Consider the following 13,765-nt stretch of genomic DNA (forward strand, 5'->3'; position numbering starts at 1 on the left):
TAGCGAGTATACTAAAGATGCTGGGCTGACTGAAAGTTGAAGGCTTAAAACATTCCCTGGACAAGTGCCAGTTCTGCAAGATGTCTGCCAACTATGTTGGGCACATAGTCTCATGCAATGGAGTAGCTGCTATCCATCTAAGATAGAGGCGGTGACTACATGGCTAAGGCCCCTGATTGTGAGCACCTTGCACTCATTCCTTGGGTTCTGTGGGTACAATCAGAGGTTTGTGAAGGACTACTCTGATGTGAGACCCCTTTAAATCAGCTTCTGTGCAGTTACCCTCCCTTGGGGAAGAAAGGGCGGATGAAAGGAGAGGATGGTAAAGATTATCTTAGCCATTCAGAACCTTTTGGAGCGAGATGGGATGTGAAATACAAAGAGGCATTTCAGTTGCTGAAGGAGCTGCTGAGGAAAGTGCCTGTGCTGGCTTTTGCAGACCCCCAGTTGCCGTATGTTTTGCATACATATGCCAACAGAGAGGGCTTAGGGGGTGTTCTGTATCAGGATCAGGGCACAGTGTTGAGACCTGCTGCATTTGTCTTCTGGAGTCTGTCATCCTCTGTGCGAAACTACCCCACATACAAATTAGAGTTCCTGGCATTGAAATGTGCTGTGGTGGATAAGCTAAGTGTCTATCTAAATGGTACCAAGTTTGAGGTGAGGACGGACACATTAACTTATATCTTAACCTCAGCGAAATGGGTTGCTGTAGGTCATCGGTGGTTGGCAGCGTTGTCTGCCTATGATTTCAGCCTGAAGTACTGGACAGGAAGTCGGAACATTGATGACGTTGCATTGTCCCGACATGCACAAGAAGGGCTGGACAGGAACGGAAAGTGGGAAGGCATTCCTGCCTCTGGAGTCAATGCCATGTGCCAGTTTTCCATCATGGGGAAGGCAGAGGAAAGACAAGGGCAGAATCGAGCGGTAGATCATTTGGGAGCTTCTGATGGTGCCAATCCACAAGCTTACTGCACCCTGACTGCTCTGAAGCCAAAGCAGTTGCCAGAATTGAGCACTGGTGGAAGTGGCAGCTGCTCAGTAAGATGGTGTATTGGTACTGTTTGGTCAGCAGTTGCGAAGGGGGAAACTACCCAAGCAGACAAGATGAAACACTCTGTGGTGCCTCTACTACTGAGAGAATGACCCAGATTGGAGTTGAGGAACCAGATGCTGTACCAGATCACATCGCCTCTGTACGGCCCTCAGCATTCCCATCTGGTTCTGCTTGAGAAGTATCAAATGATTGTGTAGAAGTTCTTTTATGATTATTCTGGCCATAAGGGGGTTGATAAAACCTATGGATTGCTCAGAGATTGGTTCTACTGGCCCCAAATGAAGCCAAAGGTCGAAGAGTACTGCAAGTCGTGCATTTGATGTATACGAAGGAAGACACTGCCTACGAGAGTCACTCCATTGTCCCACTTGCAGAATGCGGGGCCATTTCACCAATTTTGTATGGATTTCCTGTCAATAGATCCAGATGCCAGCAACATGCCGAATCAAGAGTTACTTAAAAATAAAAGAACAATTCTGATTTCCAAGGAGAGAGATGAGGGGTGATTGATAAGTTCATGGCCTAAGGTAGAAGGAGTCAATTTTAGAAATCCTAGCACATTTATTTTTCTGCATAGTCCCCTCCTACATTTACACACTTAGTCCAGCGGTCGTGGAGCATGCGGATATTGGAACTCCGGAAAATGTCCTCAGCATGGATGATTGATAAGTTCGTGACCTAAGGTAAACAGAGATGAGTTATACAGCCCTCAGTACATGCACATGCAGTTCAAATCTTTGAGTGATTATGCAAAAAGTTTGAAGTTATTAACTCATCTCCTTCTACCTTAGGCCATGAACTTATCAATCACCCCGATGACTTATTAACTGATGAGCTATTAACTTCAAATTTTCTGCATAATCACTCAAAGAGTTGAACTGCATGTGCATGCACCAAAAGTTGTATAACTCATCTCCTTCTATCTTAGGCCACAAACTTATCAATCACCCATGCCATGGACACTTTCTGGAGGTCTATGATCCGTATGCTCCACGACCGCTGGACTAAGTGTGTAAATGTAGGAGGGGACTATGTTGAAAAATAAATGTGCTAAGTTTTCTAAAATTGATTCCTTCTACCTTAGGCCACAAACTTATCAATCGGCCCTTGCAGCTTGTGGTCTATTAGCTCTGAAGGCCTCGAATCACCGAAGCTAGGTAGGGGGAGCAACTGTTTGGTGCACTCAAGCTCTGATAGCCCAAAAGTCCATAAAAGATGAGTTTTCAGTCATCAGTATTTATCATGTTCAAGCTCACTTAACAATCTCACAGCCGTGGAGTTGCTGAGGGACTCCACCATGTAGCAGAATTTGGTGTCATCAGCTGTGATTTCTCGCAGAAACCAAGTGGCAACATTTTGCTCCCAAAACGCCCCCAGTTTCAAAGCAACTGCATTGGGCAACATGTTCAATAAATCGTCCTAACGTCTTGTGGTCAGCAATGTAGGTTTTTACCAAAAAAAAAATTTGAGGCATTTTAATGTTTTATGAAACCCACAACACATTTTATTGAACTCCAACACCTAAACAACAAAAAAGGTGCCAAAAAATCTTTGTGGAGTGCCATCATCATGTCAGAGTAGCCTCTTAAAGTGAAACCACTGCTCAATATCAGTGGTTCTGAATTATGTACATTTCTCCCAATTACATCACACTGCACTTTGGTTAGACATAACCAGGCACTGAAACTTCCACCTTTCTCAGAATTATTCAGTAAATTTCCATGAGATAATTTTAGAATTATTCATTTTATTGAATTGCAAAAAAATTGTTTGAGTGTCAAGTATCATTTTCAATGACACACTGAAACCACGGGTTTTGATGAGAGAGTTTAAGTTCAGTGTCTTTACAGAACAAGGTCAGATCACTGATTCTTACAACACCGACCACCTGGTTAGAAGCCACCCTTGCTTAAGAGCTATCTGAATGAATCTCTGTGGCACATGAAAAGAACCCTGTACGATCTTCAAATCGACAGAAATTTCAATATTTGTACCGGTTTTCCAATGTAAAAAGTCTTTTGAATAATAAAGGTGTTATTCCCTTACAAGGCATTGTTATCAAAGATGTGAAGAAATTTACTCCTTACCTGTCTGATCTCCATGTCCATGATGGATCTTTTGCCTCCGACGGGACAGTTGTTGATGTAGCAAGCTGAAGAGAAGGAGATGAGACAGAGCAGTGCAACAATGAGGCAAGTAGACTGCATGATGTTCTCCTGGTGTATCTGGACACAGGAAGCCTTCCAAACTGTTCTGAACAACTTCCCTTCTGCTCTCTTTTTATACCCACGAAAATGATCTGTGCGCCGGAATGTATTAACTTTGCTAATTTGTTGAATTCCAATTATATTTTCTAAACCATTATAATGAATTCTCAAACTGTACTACTCATGATCCATAACCTCAACATGTTAATTTAATAAATACTCAATTTATTCCACACATAATTCCAATCTGAATATCATTTACCAATTAAGCATTACTTTTGTACTTTAATGCATAAAGATCATCATAATCAAGGGTAAGGTGAAAATTAATAGTTCAAATTACTGTGATTTAGAAAATAGACTTTGGGGCTAAAATTATCAGGAAATAATTAAGTAGGAGGTGGGATTGAATATCAAAAGAGCTTCAAAGACTTTGAAAGTTTCAGAAAAGTGTTGTTCATGATAACCAGATCCCAATCCAACGAACCACAGCAGAGTGAATGAAAGGTACAACATTAACATTGGGTGAAGCTGCTGAATTTGCCTTTCAGTCAGAACAACCAATATACAACAGCCACTACACCAGTGAAGTGCATTTCCAAGGGAGTCTAGAGCAATACATTCTAAGCACTGTTTTCACTGCTGATCAAAAAGAAAAAAAAACTCAAGTTGGGGACAACTCTGTTCCAAAAGTCAGTTTGTAAATGTAGGAAATAGGATCAGGAACAGGTTATTCAGCCCTCAACTGTGTACTGTCATCACTCGGTAATTCCATGCCAGATCATTAGCTAAAATCCAATCATTATATACATTCATTCATGATACATGGAGCTTAGAAAAATAGCGGCTGTAGGTAACCCTAATAATTTCTAAAGTAAGTACTTGATCAGCACAGCAACGTGGGCTGAAGGGCCTGTATTGTGCTGTAGGTTTTCTATGTTTCTACGATTCTATAAATCAGACTGAAGGAAAAGATGCCGATGCTTGTGCTTTCTGTCCAGTTTTGAAAAAGAAAGGGTAGACTTGGATGTTAGAAAAATAGAAATGAGAAAATTACCATTCTCTTTTTTTTTGGTTAATGACAAGAATAGATTGATGGTTCACTAGCTCACATGATTTAAGCTAAATTTGGGAGCTTTGTGACCAAATTCTTTCTTCAGGGAGAGGTTAGAGGCTGAATAGAACTCTCATGCTGGTCTATTGGAGATCACAAAATAGAAGTAAAGTTACAAGGCAGATAGATGCAATTCAGCCCATCATCCAGATGTGTGTCATAAGGGGGCATGCAGCCTAATTCAGATTTCCCACACTTGACCCATAACACTGTGAGTCACAACTTTTCATCTTCATATTCAGTTCAATCAGTCCTTCAAGCAGAGAATTCCAGAGCCTTCTGTGTCAGGCAAGTGACAGCTTACTCGTAGTTCCAAAGGCAAGTAATTTGACTGTTAACATTATTAAAAACTCATTTTCTGAAGTAAATTGTGGCAAACAATAAAGAGGCTAGCGGAATTGAAACTGACTCAGAGTCTAAGCATGACATGTTTGAGACAGAGATGATGTCACTGTTGGAGATGGAGTTGGAGTGAGGAGGAGTCGAGGCAGAGAAGATCTGATCCCCATCCACCTAAGCTGGGTGCAAGATTAGATCACTCTAAGCACAGAGCCAGTTTGAAGAGGCCGAGAATGGATTTCGGCTGGACGACAAGGACTGGACCATGAGTGTATTACTGTGCCGGGGCATGGGTCTGAATGTGGGGTGCAATTCTGTGTTTGGACAATTTAAACCATTCTAGGCCATTCTAGATTGGGTAGTGAGCAACGAGGAAGGATTAGTTAGCAATCTTGTCATGCGATGCCCCTTGGGTAAGAGTGACCATAATATGGTGAATTCTTCATTAAGATGGAGAGTGACATAGTTAATTCAGAAACAAAGGTTCTGAATGTAAAGAAGGGTAACTTTGAAGGTATGAGACATGAATTAACTAAGATAGACTGGCAAATGATACTTAAAGGGTTGACGGTGGATATGCAATGGCAAGCATTTGAAGATTGCACGGATGAACTACAACAAATGTTCATCCCAGTTTGGCAAAAGAATAAACCAGGGAAAGTAGTGCACCTGTGGCTGACAAGGGAAATTAGGGATAGTATCAAGTCCAAAGAAAAAACATACAAATTAAGCCAGAGAAAGCGGCACACCTGAGGACTGGGAGAAATTCAGAGTCCAGCAGAGGAGGACAAAGGGCTTAATCAGGAAAGGGAAAAAAGATTATGAGAGAAAGCTGGCAGGGAACATAAAAACTGACTGTAAAAGCTTTTATAGATATGTGAAAAGAAAAAGATTGGTTAACACAAATGTAGGTCCCTTACAGTCAGAAACAGGTGAATTGATCATGGGGAACAAGGACATGGCAGACCAATTGATAACTACTTTGGTTCTGTCTTCACTAAGGAGGACATAAATAATCTTCCAGAAATAGTAGGGGGCCGAGGGTCTAGTGAGATGGAGGAACTGAGGGAAATACATGTTAGTAGGGAAGTGGTGTTAGGTAAATTGAAGGGATTAAAGGCAGATAAATTCCCAGGGCCAGATGGTCTGCATCCCAGAGTGCTTAAGGAAGTAGCCCAAGAAATAGTGGATGCATTATAGATAATTTTTCAAAATTCCTTAGATTCTGGATTAGTTCCTGAGGATTGGAGGGTGGTTAATGTAACCCCACTTTTTAAAAAAGGAGGGAGAGAGAAACCGGGGAATTATAGACCAGTTAGCCTGACATCAGTGGTGGGGAAAATGCTAGAGTCGATTATCAAAGATGTGATAACAGCACATTTGGAAAGCGGTGAAATCATCAAAGTCAGCATGGATTTGTGAAAGGAAAATCATGTCTGACGAATCTTATAGAATTTTTTGAAGATGTAACTAGTAGAGTGGATAGGGGAGAGCCAGTGGATGTGGTATATTTGGATTTTCAAAAGGCTTTTGACAAGGTCCCACACAGGAGATTAGTGTGCAAACTTAAAGCACACAGTATTGGGGGTATGGTATTGATGTGGATAGAGAATTGTTTGTCAGACAGGAAGCAAAATGTGGGAGTAAATGGGACCTTTTCAGAATGGCAGGCAGTGACTAGTGGGGTACTGCAAGGCTCAGTGCTGGGACCCCAGTTGTTTACAATATATATTAATGATTTAGACGAGGGAATTAAATGCAGCATCTCCAAGTTTACAGATGACACGAAGCTGGGCGGCGGTTTTAGCTGTGAGGAGGATGCTAAGAGGATGCAGGGTGACTTGGGTAGGTTAGGTGAGTGGGCAAATTCATGGCAGATGCAATTTAATGTGGATAAATGTGAGGTTATCCACTTTGGTTGCAAGAACAGGAAAACAGATTATTATCTGAACGGTGGCCGATTAGGAAAAGGGGAGATGCAACGAGACCTGGGTGTCATTGTACACCAGTCATTGAAGGTGGGCATGCAGGTACAGCAGGCAGTGAAAAAGGCAAATGGTATGTTGGCATTCATAGCAAAAGGATTTGAGTACAGGAGCAGGGAGGTTCTACTGCAGTTGTACAAGGCCTTGGTGAGACCGCACCTAGAGTACTGTGTGCAGTTTTGGTCCCTTAATCTGAGGAAAGACAGTCTTGCCATAGAGGGAGTACAGAGAAGGTTCACCAGATTGATTCCTGGGATGGCAGGACTTTCATATGAAGAAAGACTGGATCGACTAGGCTAATACTCGCTGGAATTTAGAAGATTGAGGGGAGATCTTATTGAAATGTATAAAATTCTAAAGGGATTGGACAGGCTAGATGCAGGAAGATTGTTTCCGATGTTGGGGAAGTCCAGAACGAGGGGTCACAGTTTAAGGATAAAGGGGAAGCCTTTTAGGACCGAGATGAGGAAAAACTTCTTCACACAGAGAATGGTGAATCTGTGGAATTCTCTGCCACAGGAAACAGTTGAGGCTGGTTCATTGGCTATATTTAAGAGGAAGTTAGATATGGCCCTTGCGGCTAAAGGGATCGGGGATATGAAGAGAAAGCAGGTACAGGGTTCTGAGTTGGATGATCAGCCATGATCATACTGAATGGCGGTGCAGGCTTGAAGGGCTGAATGGCCTACTCCTGCACCTATTTTCTATATTTCTATGTTTCGAAACACTGGCTCAGATGGGCTGGAAAGGCAGGGTGTAGGGAACAGAGGCAAGGGTTGGGCTGATTTTTCTCGCTTTCCCACGATATTCATTCCTCTCTCTGCAGTGATGAGACTGTGAGCTCTTTGGTTGCTGCGTTTCATGTCGACAAGCTTCACTGTGATTTGTCCTGGTACTATGATGAACTGAGACTAAAGATTTGCCCCTGGTTTGGATGCTCCGGGGATTTGGAGCTACGGACTGAATTTGATTCGGATTGTTTATGCTTATACGATTTGAGTTTTCTTTTTTCTCTTTCTCTGTGCATTGGGTCTTGGTCTTCCATTTTTTTAAACTGGATTCTTTCAGGTTTCTTGTTTCTTGGCTGCCTGTAAACAGAAAAATCTCAAGGCTGTACGATGTATACATACTTTGATAATAAGTGCAGTTTGAATTCTTGATTCTATTTGAGAAAGGCCTTATTGGGGGATGTCATGTGATGACGTAGGATCGAGACGTTGGGAATCCAGCTCCCTCGTAAAATGTAATGAAATAGGGTTTAAATGAAGAAGAGTTAACAAATATCTACTAGAAACTATTTATAAGTAACTCAGAATTATCTTTTGATATGGCTCCTAAACCGAAACAGAAGAAAGCTGCTACTTCGAAGTCTGCGCAAATCGACGGGGAAAAAGGCCTAACCGTATCGGCGAAGCCTCGGACTCAAGTTGGATCTCCTCCCGGCTAAGTGCATGGCACTTCTGATGATGCGGGACAGGAAGTTGCAGCAATGTCGGCGGTCTCTAAGAAGAAACGGCAAGAACAACGCATGCGCGAAGAAACAAGTATGCATGAACAGATATTAACAAAAGTAATAAAACTACAAATCCCAACTATGGCTAGAAGTGAAACTGGAAGTGAATCGGAAGTGGAGTCAGACTCTTTGGGAAATTCAGAGGAAGAAGAAGAGGAAAAGAAAGAGGAGATTAAAGGAGACATAAAAGATATCCTGATATATATTATGAATGAATTAAAAGCTATAAGAAGGATGCAGAATACACTCGATAATGTGATGGAAAAACAAAAGAAGATGGACAATAAAGTTAAAGAGATGGAAGTAAAAGTGGAAGAAAATACTGAAAGAATAGATAAGATAGAAGACAATAATCTTGCCTGGACAATAGAAAGAAAACGGATGTTGGAAAAAATAGATGCGCTTGAAAACTCAAGTAGATGAAATAATATCAAAATTGTTCGTCTTATGGAAGGTACAGAGGGAGAAAATCCAATAAAATTCTTTCAAGAATGGATTCCGAAAATTTTGGAAATGAAAGAAGGAAACCAAGTAATTGAAATTGAAAGAGCATACAGAGCTTTAAGACCAAGACCTCAACAAGATCAAAATCCAAGATCAATTTTGATAAAATGCTTAAGGTACCAAGATAAAGAAATGATCTTGAAGGCAGCTACTCAAGGTACTAAAAAGAGAAATGGGCCATTGACAATAGAAGGAAAAAGAGTTTTTTTTTTATCCAGACATAAGTTACGATCTTCTGAAGAGGCGGAAGGAATTCAATCCCGTGAAAAAATCTTTATAGGAAAAGGGCTATAAATTTTTATTGAGCTACCCAGCAAAATTGATAATCTTTCTGGATAACGAAGAAAGAAGATTTTTCGTTGACTACTGGAAAGCGGAGAAATTTGTACAAGAGTTACCTGATGTCCACGAAGAGAAGTAAAGAATTATAGAAATGAAATGGACTAATGATGGAGACTGAAACAAGGTTGGACTTGATGGACATTTATATAAAAAAATATAGTTGAGGAGTATTAATTGGGAGTAGAGACATTAATTATTTTCTTTCTTTTCTTCACTAATATATTTTCTTTTTTTTTGCAGGTGAGTTGGAGGAGCTCCTGATCGATGGCTGCGAGTTTCACGTGTACAATCATGGCGATTGCCATGACCCGTAAAATGGGGGGGGGGGGTAATGTGTTTTTTTTATTCGCAACATTAGTGGGGGGGTACTTTGTTTTTTTTTCTTATATATTAGTTATCTTTCTTCTATTTTTCTTCTTTTTTGCCTGGATGGTTGGGGAGAAACTCATAGCAACATGGAGAATTTTAAAGAGTTCCCAAGCTATTATGAAAGATTAATCTACTTAATTTTTTAAGTTTTAATGTTAATGGAATTAATGGACCTGTGAAAAGAAAAAGAGTTTTAACATATATTAAGAAAATGAAAGGAGATATAGCTTTTTTACAAGAAACACATTTAACAGAAACAGAACATAAGAAATTAGAGGGATTGGGTTGGAAATGTCATTGCAGCTTCATTTAATTCAAAATCGAGAGGAGTTGCAATTTTGGTTAATAAATCTTTACCAATTAAAATACAAAATATAATAATTGATTCTGTGGGGAGATATGTGATTATACATTGTCAATTTTTTTCAGAATTATGGACTTTTATGAACATTTATGCACCAAATGAAAATGATGCAAAATTCATACAAGAAGTTTTTTTGAACTTGGCTGATGCACATGATAAAATATTAATAGGTGGAGATTTTAATTTTTGTTTAGATCCAGTTTTGGATAGGTCAACTAAAGTTGCTACAAAATCAAAAGTAATAAAACTAACTTTATCATTAATGAAAGACTTAAACCTGATTGATATATGGAGAAAAATTAATCCAAGAGAAAGAGATTATTCATTTTATTCAAATAGACATAAAACTTACTCAAGGATTGATTTTTTTTATTATCAAGAAATATTCAAGATAGAGTGAAAAGTGTGGAATATAAAGCAAGAATACTGTCAGATCATTCCCCCTTGATAATGACAATGATAATAATGGATAAGGAGGAATCGATTTATAGATGGAGATTTAATTCAATTTTATTAAAACGTCAAGATTTTTGTGATTTTATGAAAAAACAGATTCAATTTTTTTTGGATACAAATTTACATTCAGTTGAGTATAAAATTGTATTATGGGAAGCGATGAAAGCATATTTAAGGAGTCAGATTATGTTATACATCTAAAATTAAGAAGGAATACATGGCAGAAATAGATCAATTGGAAAAAGATATCATAAAGTTAGAAAAAGAATCTCAAAGATATATGACAGAAGAAAAACGAAGACAACTTGTTAATAAAAAACTACAATATAATACACTCCAGACATATTGTACAGAAAAAGTAATTATGAGAACTAAACAGAAATATTACGAATTAGGTGAAAGATCACATAAAATTCTTGCTTGGCAGTTGAAAACAGAACAGGCTTCTAAAACAATAAATGCAATTAGAGCAAGTGTAAATAAGGTTACTTATAAACATTTAGAAACTAATGAAACTTTAAAAAAAATTTATACTGAACTATATCAGAATCACAAAATAAGATTGCTGAGATAGATAAATTTTTATCACAAATAACCCTTCCAAAATTAAATTTGGAAGAACAGAAAGGATTAGATATGCCCTTTACATTAAAAGAGGTTGAAGAAGCTTTAGGATCACTTCAGGGTAATAAATCCTCAGGAGAAGATGGTTTTCCTCCTGAATTTTATAAAAAATTTAAAGATTTATTAATTCCTCCTTTTATAGAATTAATATACCAAGTGGAAAGAATGCATAAACTCCCACAATCTTTTTTAACAGTGATCATAACTGTATTGCGAAAAAAAGATAGAGATCCTTTAAAACCAACATCATTTCTTTGTTGAATACAGATTATAAAATAATAGCAAAAATTTTATCTAATAGAATATCTAAATATTTACCAAAATTAATACATATGGATCAAACAGGTTTTATTAAAAACAGACAATCAATGGATAATATCATCCGGTTACTTAGTATAATTCATTTGGCACAAAAAAGAGAGGAAATGAGTGTGGCAGTTGCTTTGGATGCAGAAAAAGCATTTGATAGATTGGAATGGGATTTTTTATTTAAGGTATTGGAAAAATATGAGTTAGGAAAATCTTTTATACAATGGATTAAAACCTTAAATACTAATCCTCAAGCTAAAGTAGTTACAAATGGTCAGCTTTCAACACCATTTTGCTTAACGAGGTCAACTACGGTAGACAAGGCTGCCCATTATCACCTGCTTTATTTGTATTGGCAATAGAACCATTAGCTGAATTAATTAGAACAGATTCAGACATTGGGGGCTTTAGAGTTAATCAAGAAGAATATAAGATTAATTTATTTGCTGATGATGTTTTGATTTATTTAACAAACCCATTGCAATCTTTGCAAAGATTATCTTTTAGATTGGAAGAATATGGGAAAGTATCAGGGTATAAAGTAAATTGGGATAAAAGTGAAATTTTACCCCTTACCAAAGGAAATTATAATCAATGTCGATTAGTAACTCAATTTCGATGGTCAATAAATGGGATAAAATATTTAGGTATTAGAGTTGATAATGATGTAAAAAATTCATATAAACAAAATTATTTGCCATTATTAAAAAAAGAGGATCTTGATAAATGGATGATGTTACCAATAACATTAATAGGTAGAGTTAATGCTGTAAAAATGAATATATTTCCTAGATTGCAATATTTATTCCAAACTTTATCAATACAATTACCTCAGAAGTTTTTTCAAGAACTGAATAAATATGTAAGGAAATTTCTTTGGAAAGGAAAGATGTCAAGAATATCATTGGAAAAATTGACATGTAAATTTTAAGAATTATTATAAAGCAAATCAACTTAGATTTATTGCATCTTTTTTTGATGAAGAAAAACCGGCATGGATTAGAATAGAATTAGATAAGATAGGAGAAAACATACCAGAAGATTTTATATATAAATGGGAATCCAAATGGATATGGGAAAAAAAAGAATCTCCTATGTTAAGACACTTGATTGATTAATGGAATAAGGTAAATATGGACGATGAGGTAAAGAAATCTTTATTAGCAAAAAGAACTTTAATTCAAAATAGACTTAATCCTTTTACAATGGATAATAAACTTTTACATAATTGGTTCCAAAAGGGGATTAAATATATAGGTGATTGTTTTGAAGGAGGTATATTGATGTCGTTTGATCAATTAAAAAATAAATATAAAATATCAAATAACACTCTTTTCTGTTATTTTCAATTAAAGGCTTATTTACGAGAAAAGCTGGGACAAACGATGTTGATGCCAAAACCTAATGAAATAGAAATATTAATTCAAAATGGAAAAATTAAAAAATTTACATCTTGTATGTATAATTTGATTCAAAAACAGACAATTAAATCAGGAATTCATAAATCAAGACAAAAATGGGAATCTGATTTGAATGTTAAAATTGATGGAAAAAACTGGTCAAGATTATGTTCTGATAGTATGAGAAATACAATAAATGTTTGACTTAGATTAATACAATATAATTTTTTACATCAATTATATATAACACCACAGAAAATAAATAGATTAAATTCAAATATGTCTGACCAATGTTTTCGATGTAATCAAGAAATTGGTACTTTTTTACATTCTACTTGGTCTTGTTTTAAAATTCAACCATTTTGGATAAATCTAAGACTTTTATTGGAACAAATTACTGGAGTACAACTCTCACATAGTCCAGTATTATTTTTATTAGGAGACATTGAAGGGACAATACCGAAACTTAAACTGAATAAGTACCAGAAAAAATTTATAAAAATTGCATTGGCAGTAGTCAAAAAAGTTATCGCAGTTACTTGGAAATCTGATTTATATTTAACTATGGATCGTTGGAATAATGAAATACACAGTTGTATTCCACTTGAAAAAACTACATACAATCTAAGAAATAAATATGATATATTTTTGAAAATTTGGCTCCCATACTTACAAAAGATAGGATTAAATACATAGGTCCTTTGAAGATAAAATTATAAAGTAATTGGGGAAAGTAAAAATAAATATTAAAATTATTTTGAACTCCATGGAGCATGTGGGGATCCTCCGATATCCAGGCAATCTTTCTCTTCTTTTTTTTCTTTCTTTAGATAAGGGTTAAGTGGGGGAGGGTTAAGGGGAGGGGGAGGGTTAATATTATTTTTCTCACTATTTCATCATCTCTTTTATTCTTGTAATTTTCTAAAATTTAATAAAAAAAAGAGAAAGCCCTTATCTCCCTCTCCCCACGCAATCCAACCCTACTTCCAATGACTTTGCATGTTTGTCCCTGTTTTTTGACCACACCCCACCACCACTGCCCCTACTACCCTCTGCTAAGGGAAGATTGTCCTTCCTATTTTATTCTATTTTGGCTGCTGATAATTTATTTCCATCAATTAAATCTCTCCTCAACTTTCTCTATTCCATAGAAAACAATGTAAGGTTATCCAATCTTTC

The sequence above is a fragment of the Hemitrygon akajei genome, chromosome 4 (assembly GCF_048418815.1).
Source record: "Hemitrygon akajei chromosome 4, sHemAka1.3, whole genome shotgun sequence".
Lineage (NCBI taxonomy): Eukaryota > Metazoa > Chordata > Chondrichthyes > Myliobatiformes > Dasyatidae > Hemitrygon > Hemitrygon akajei.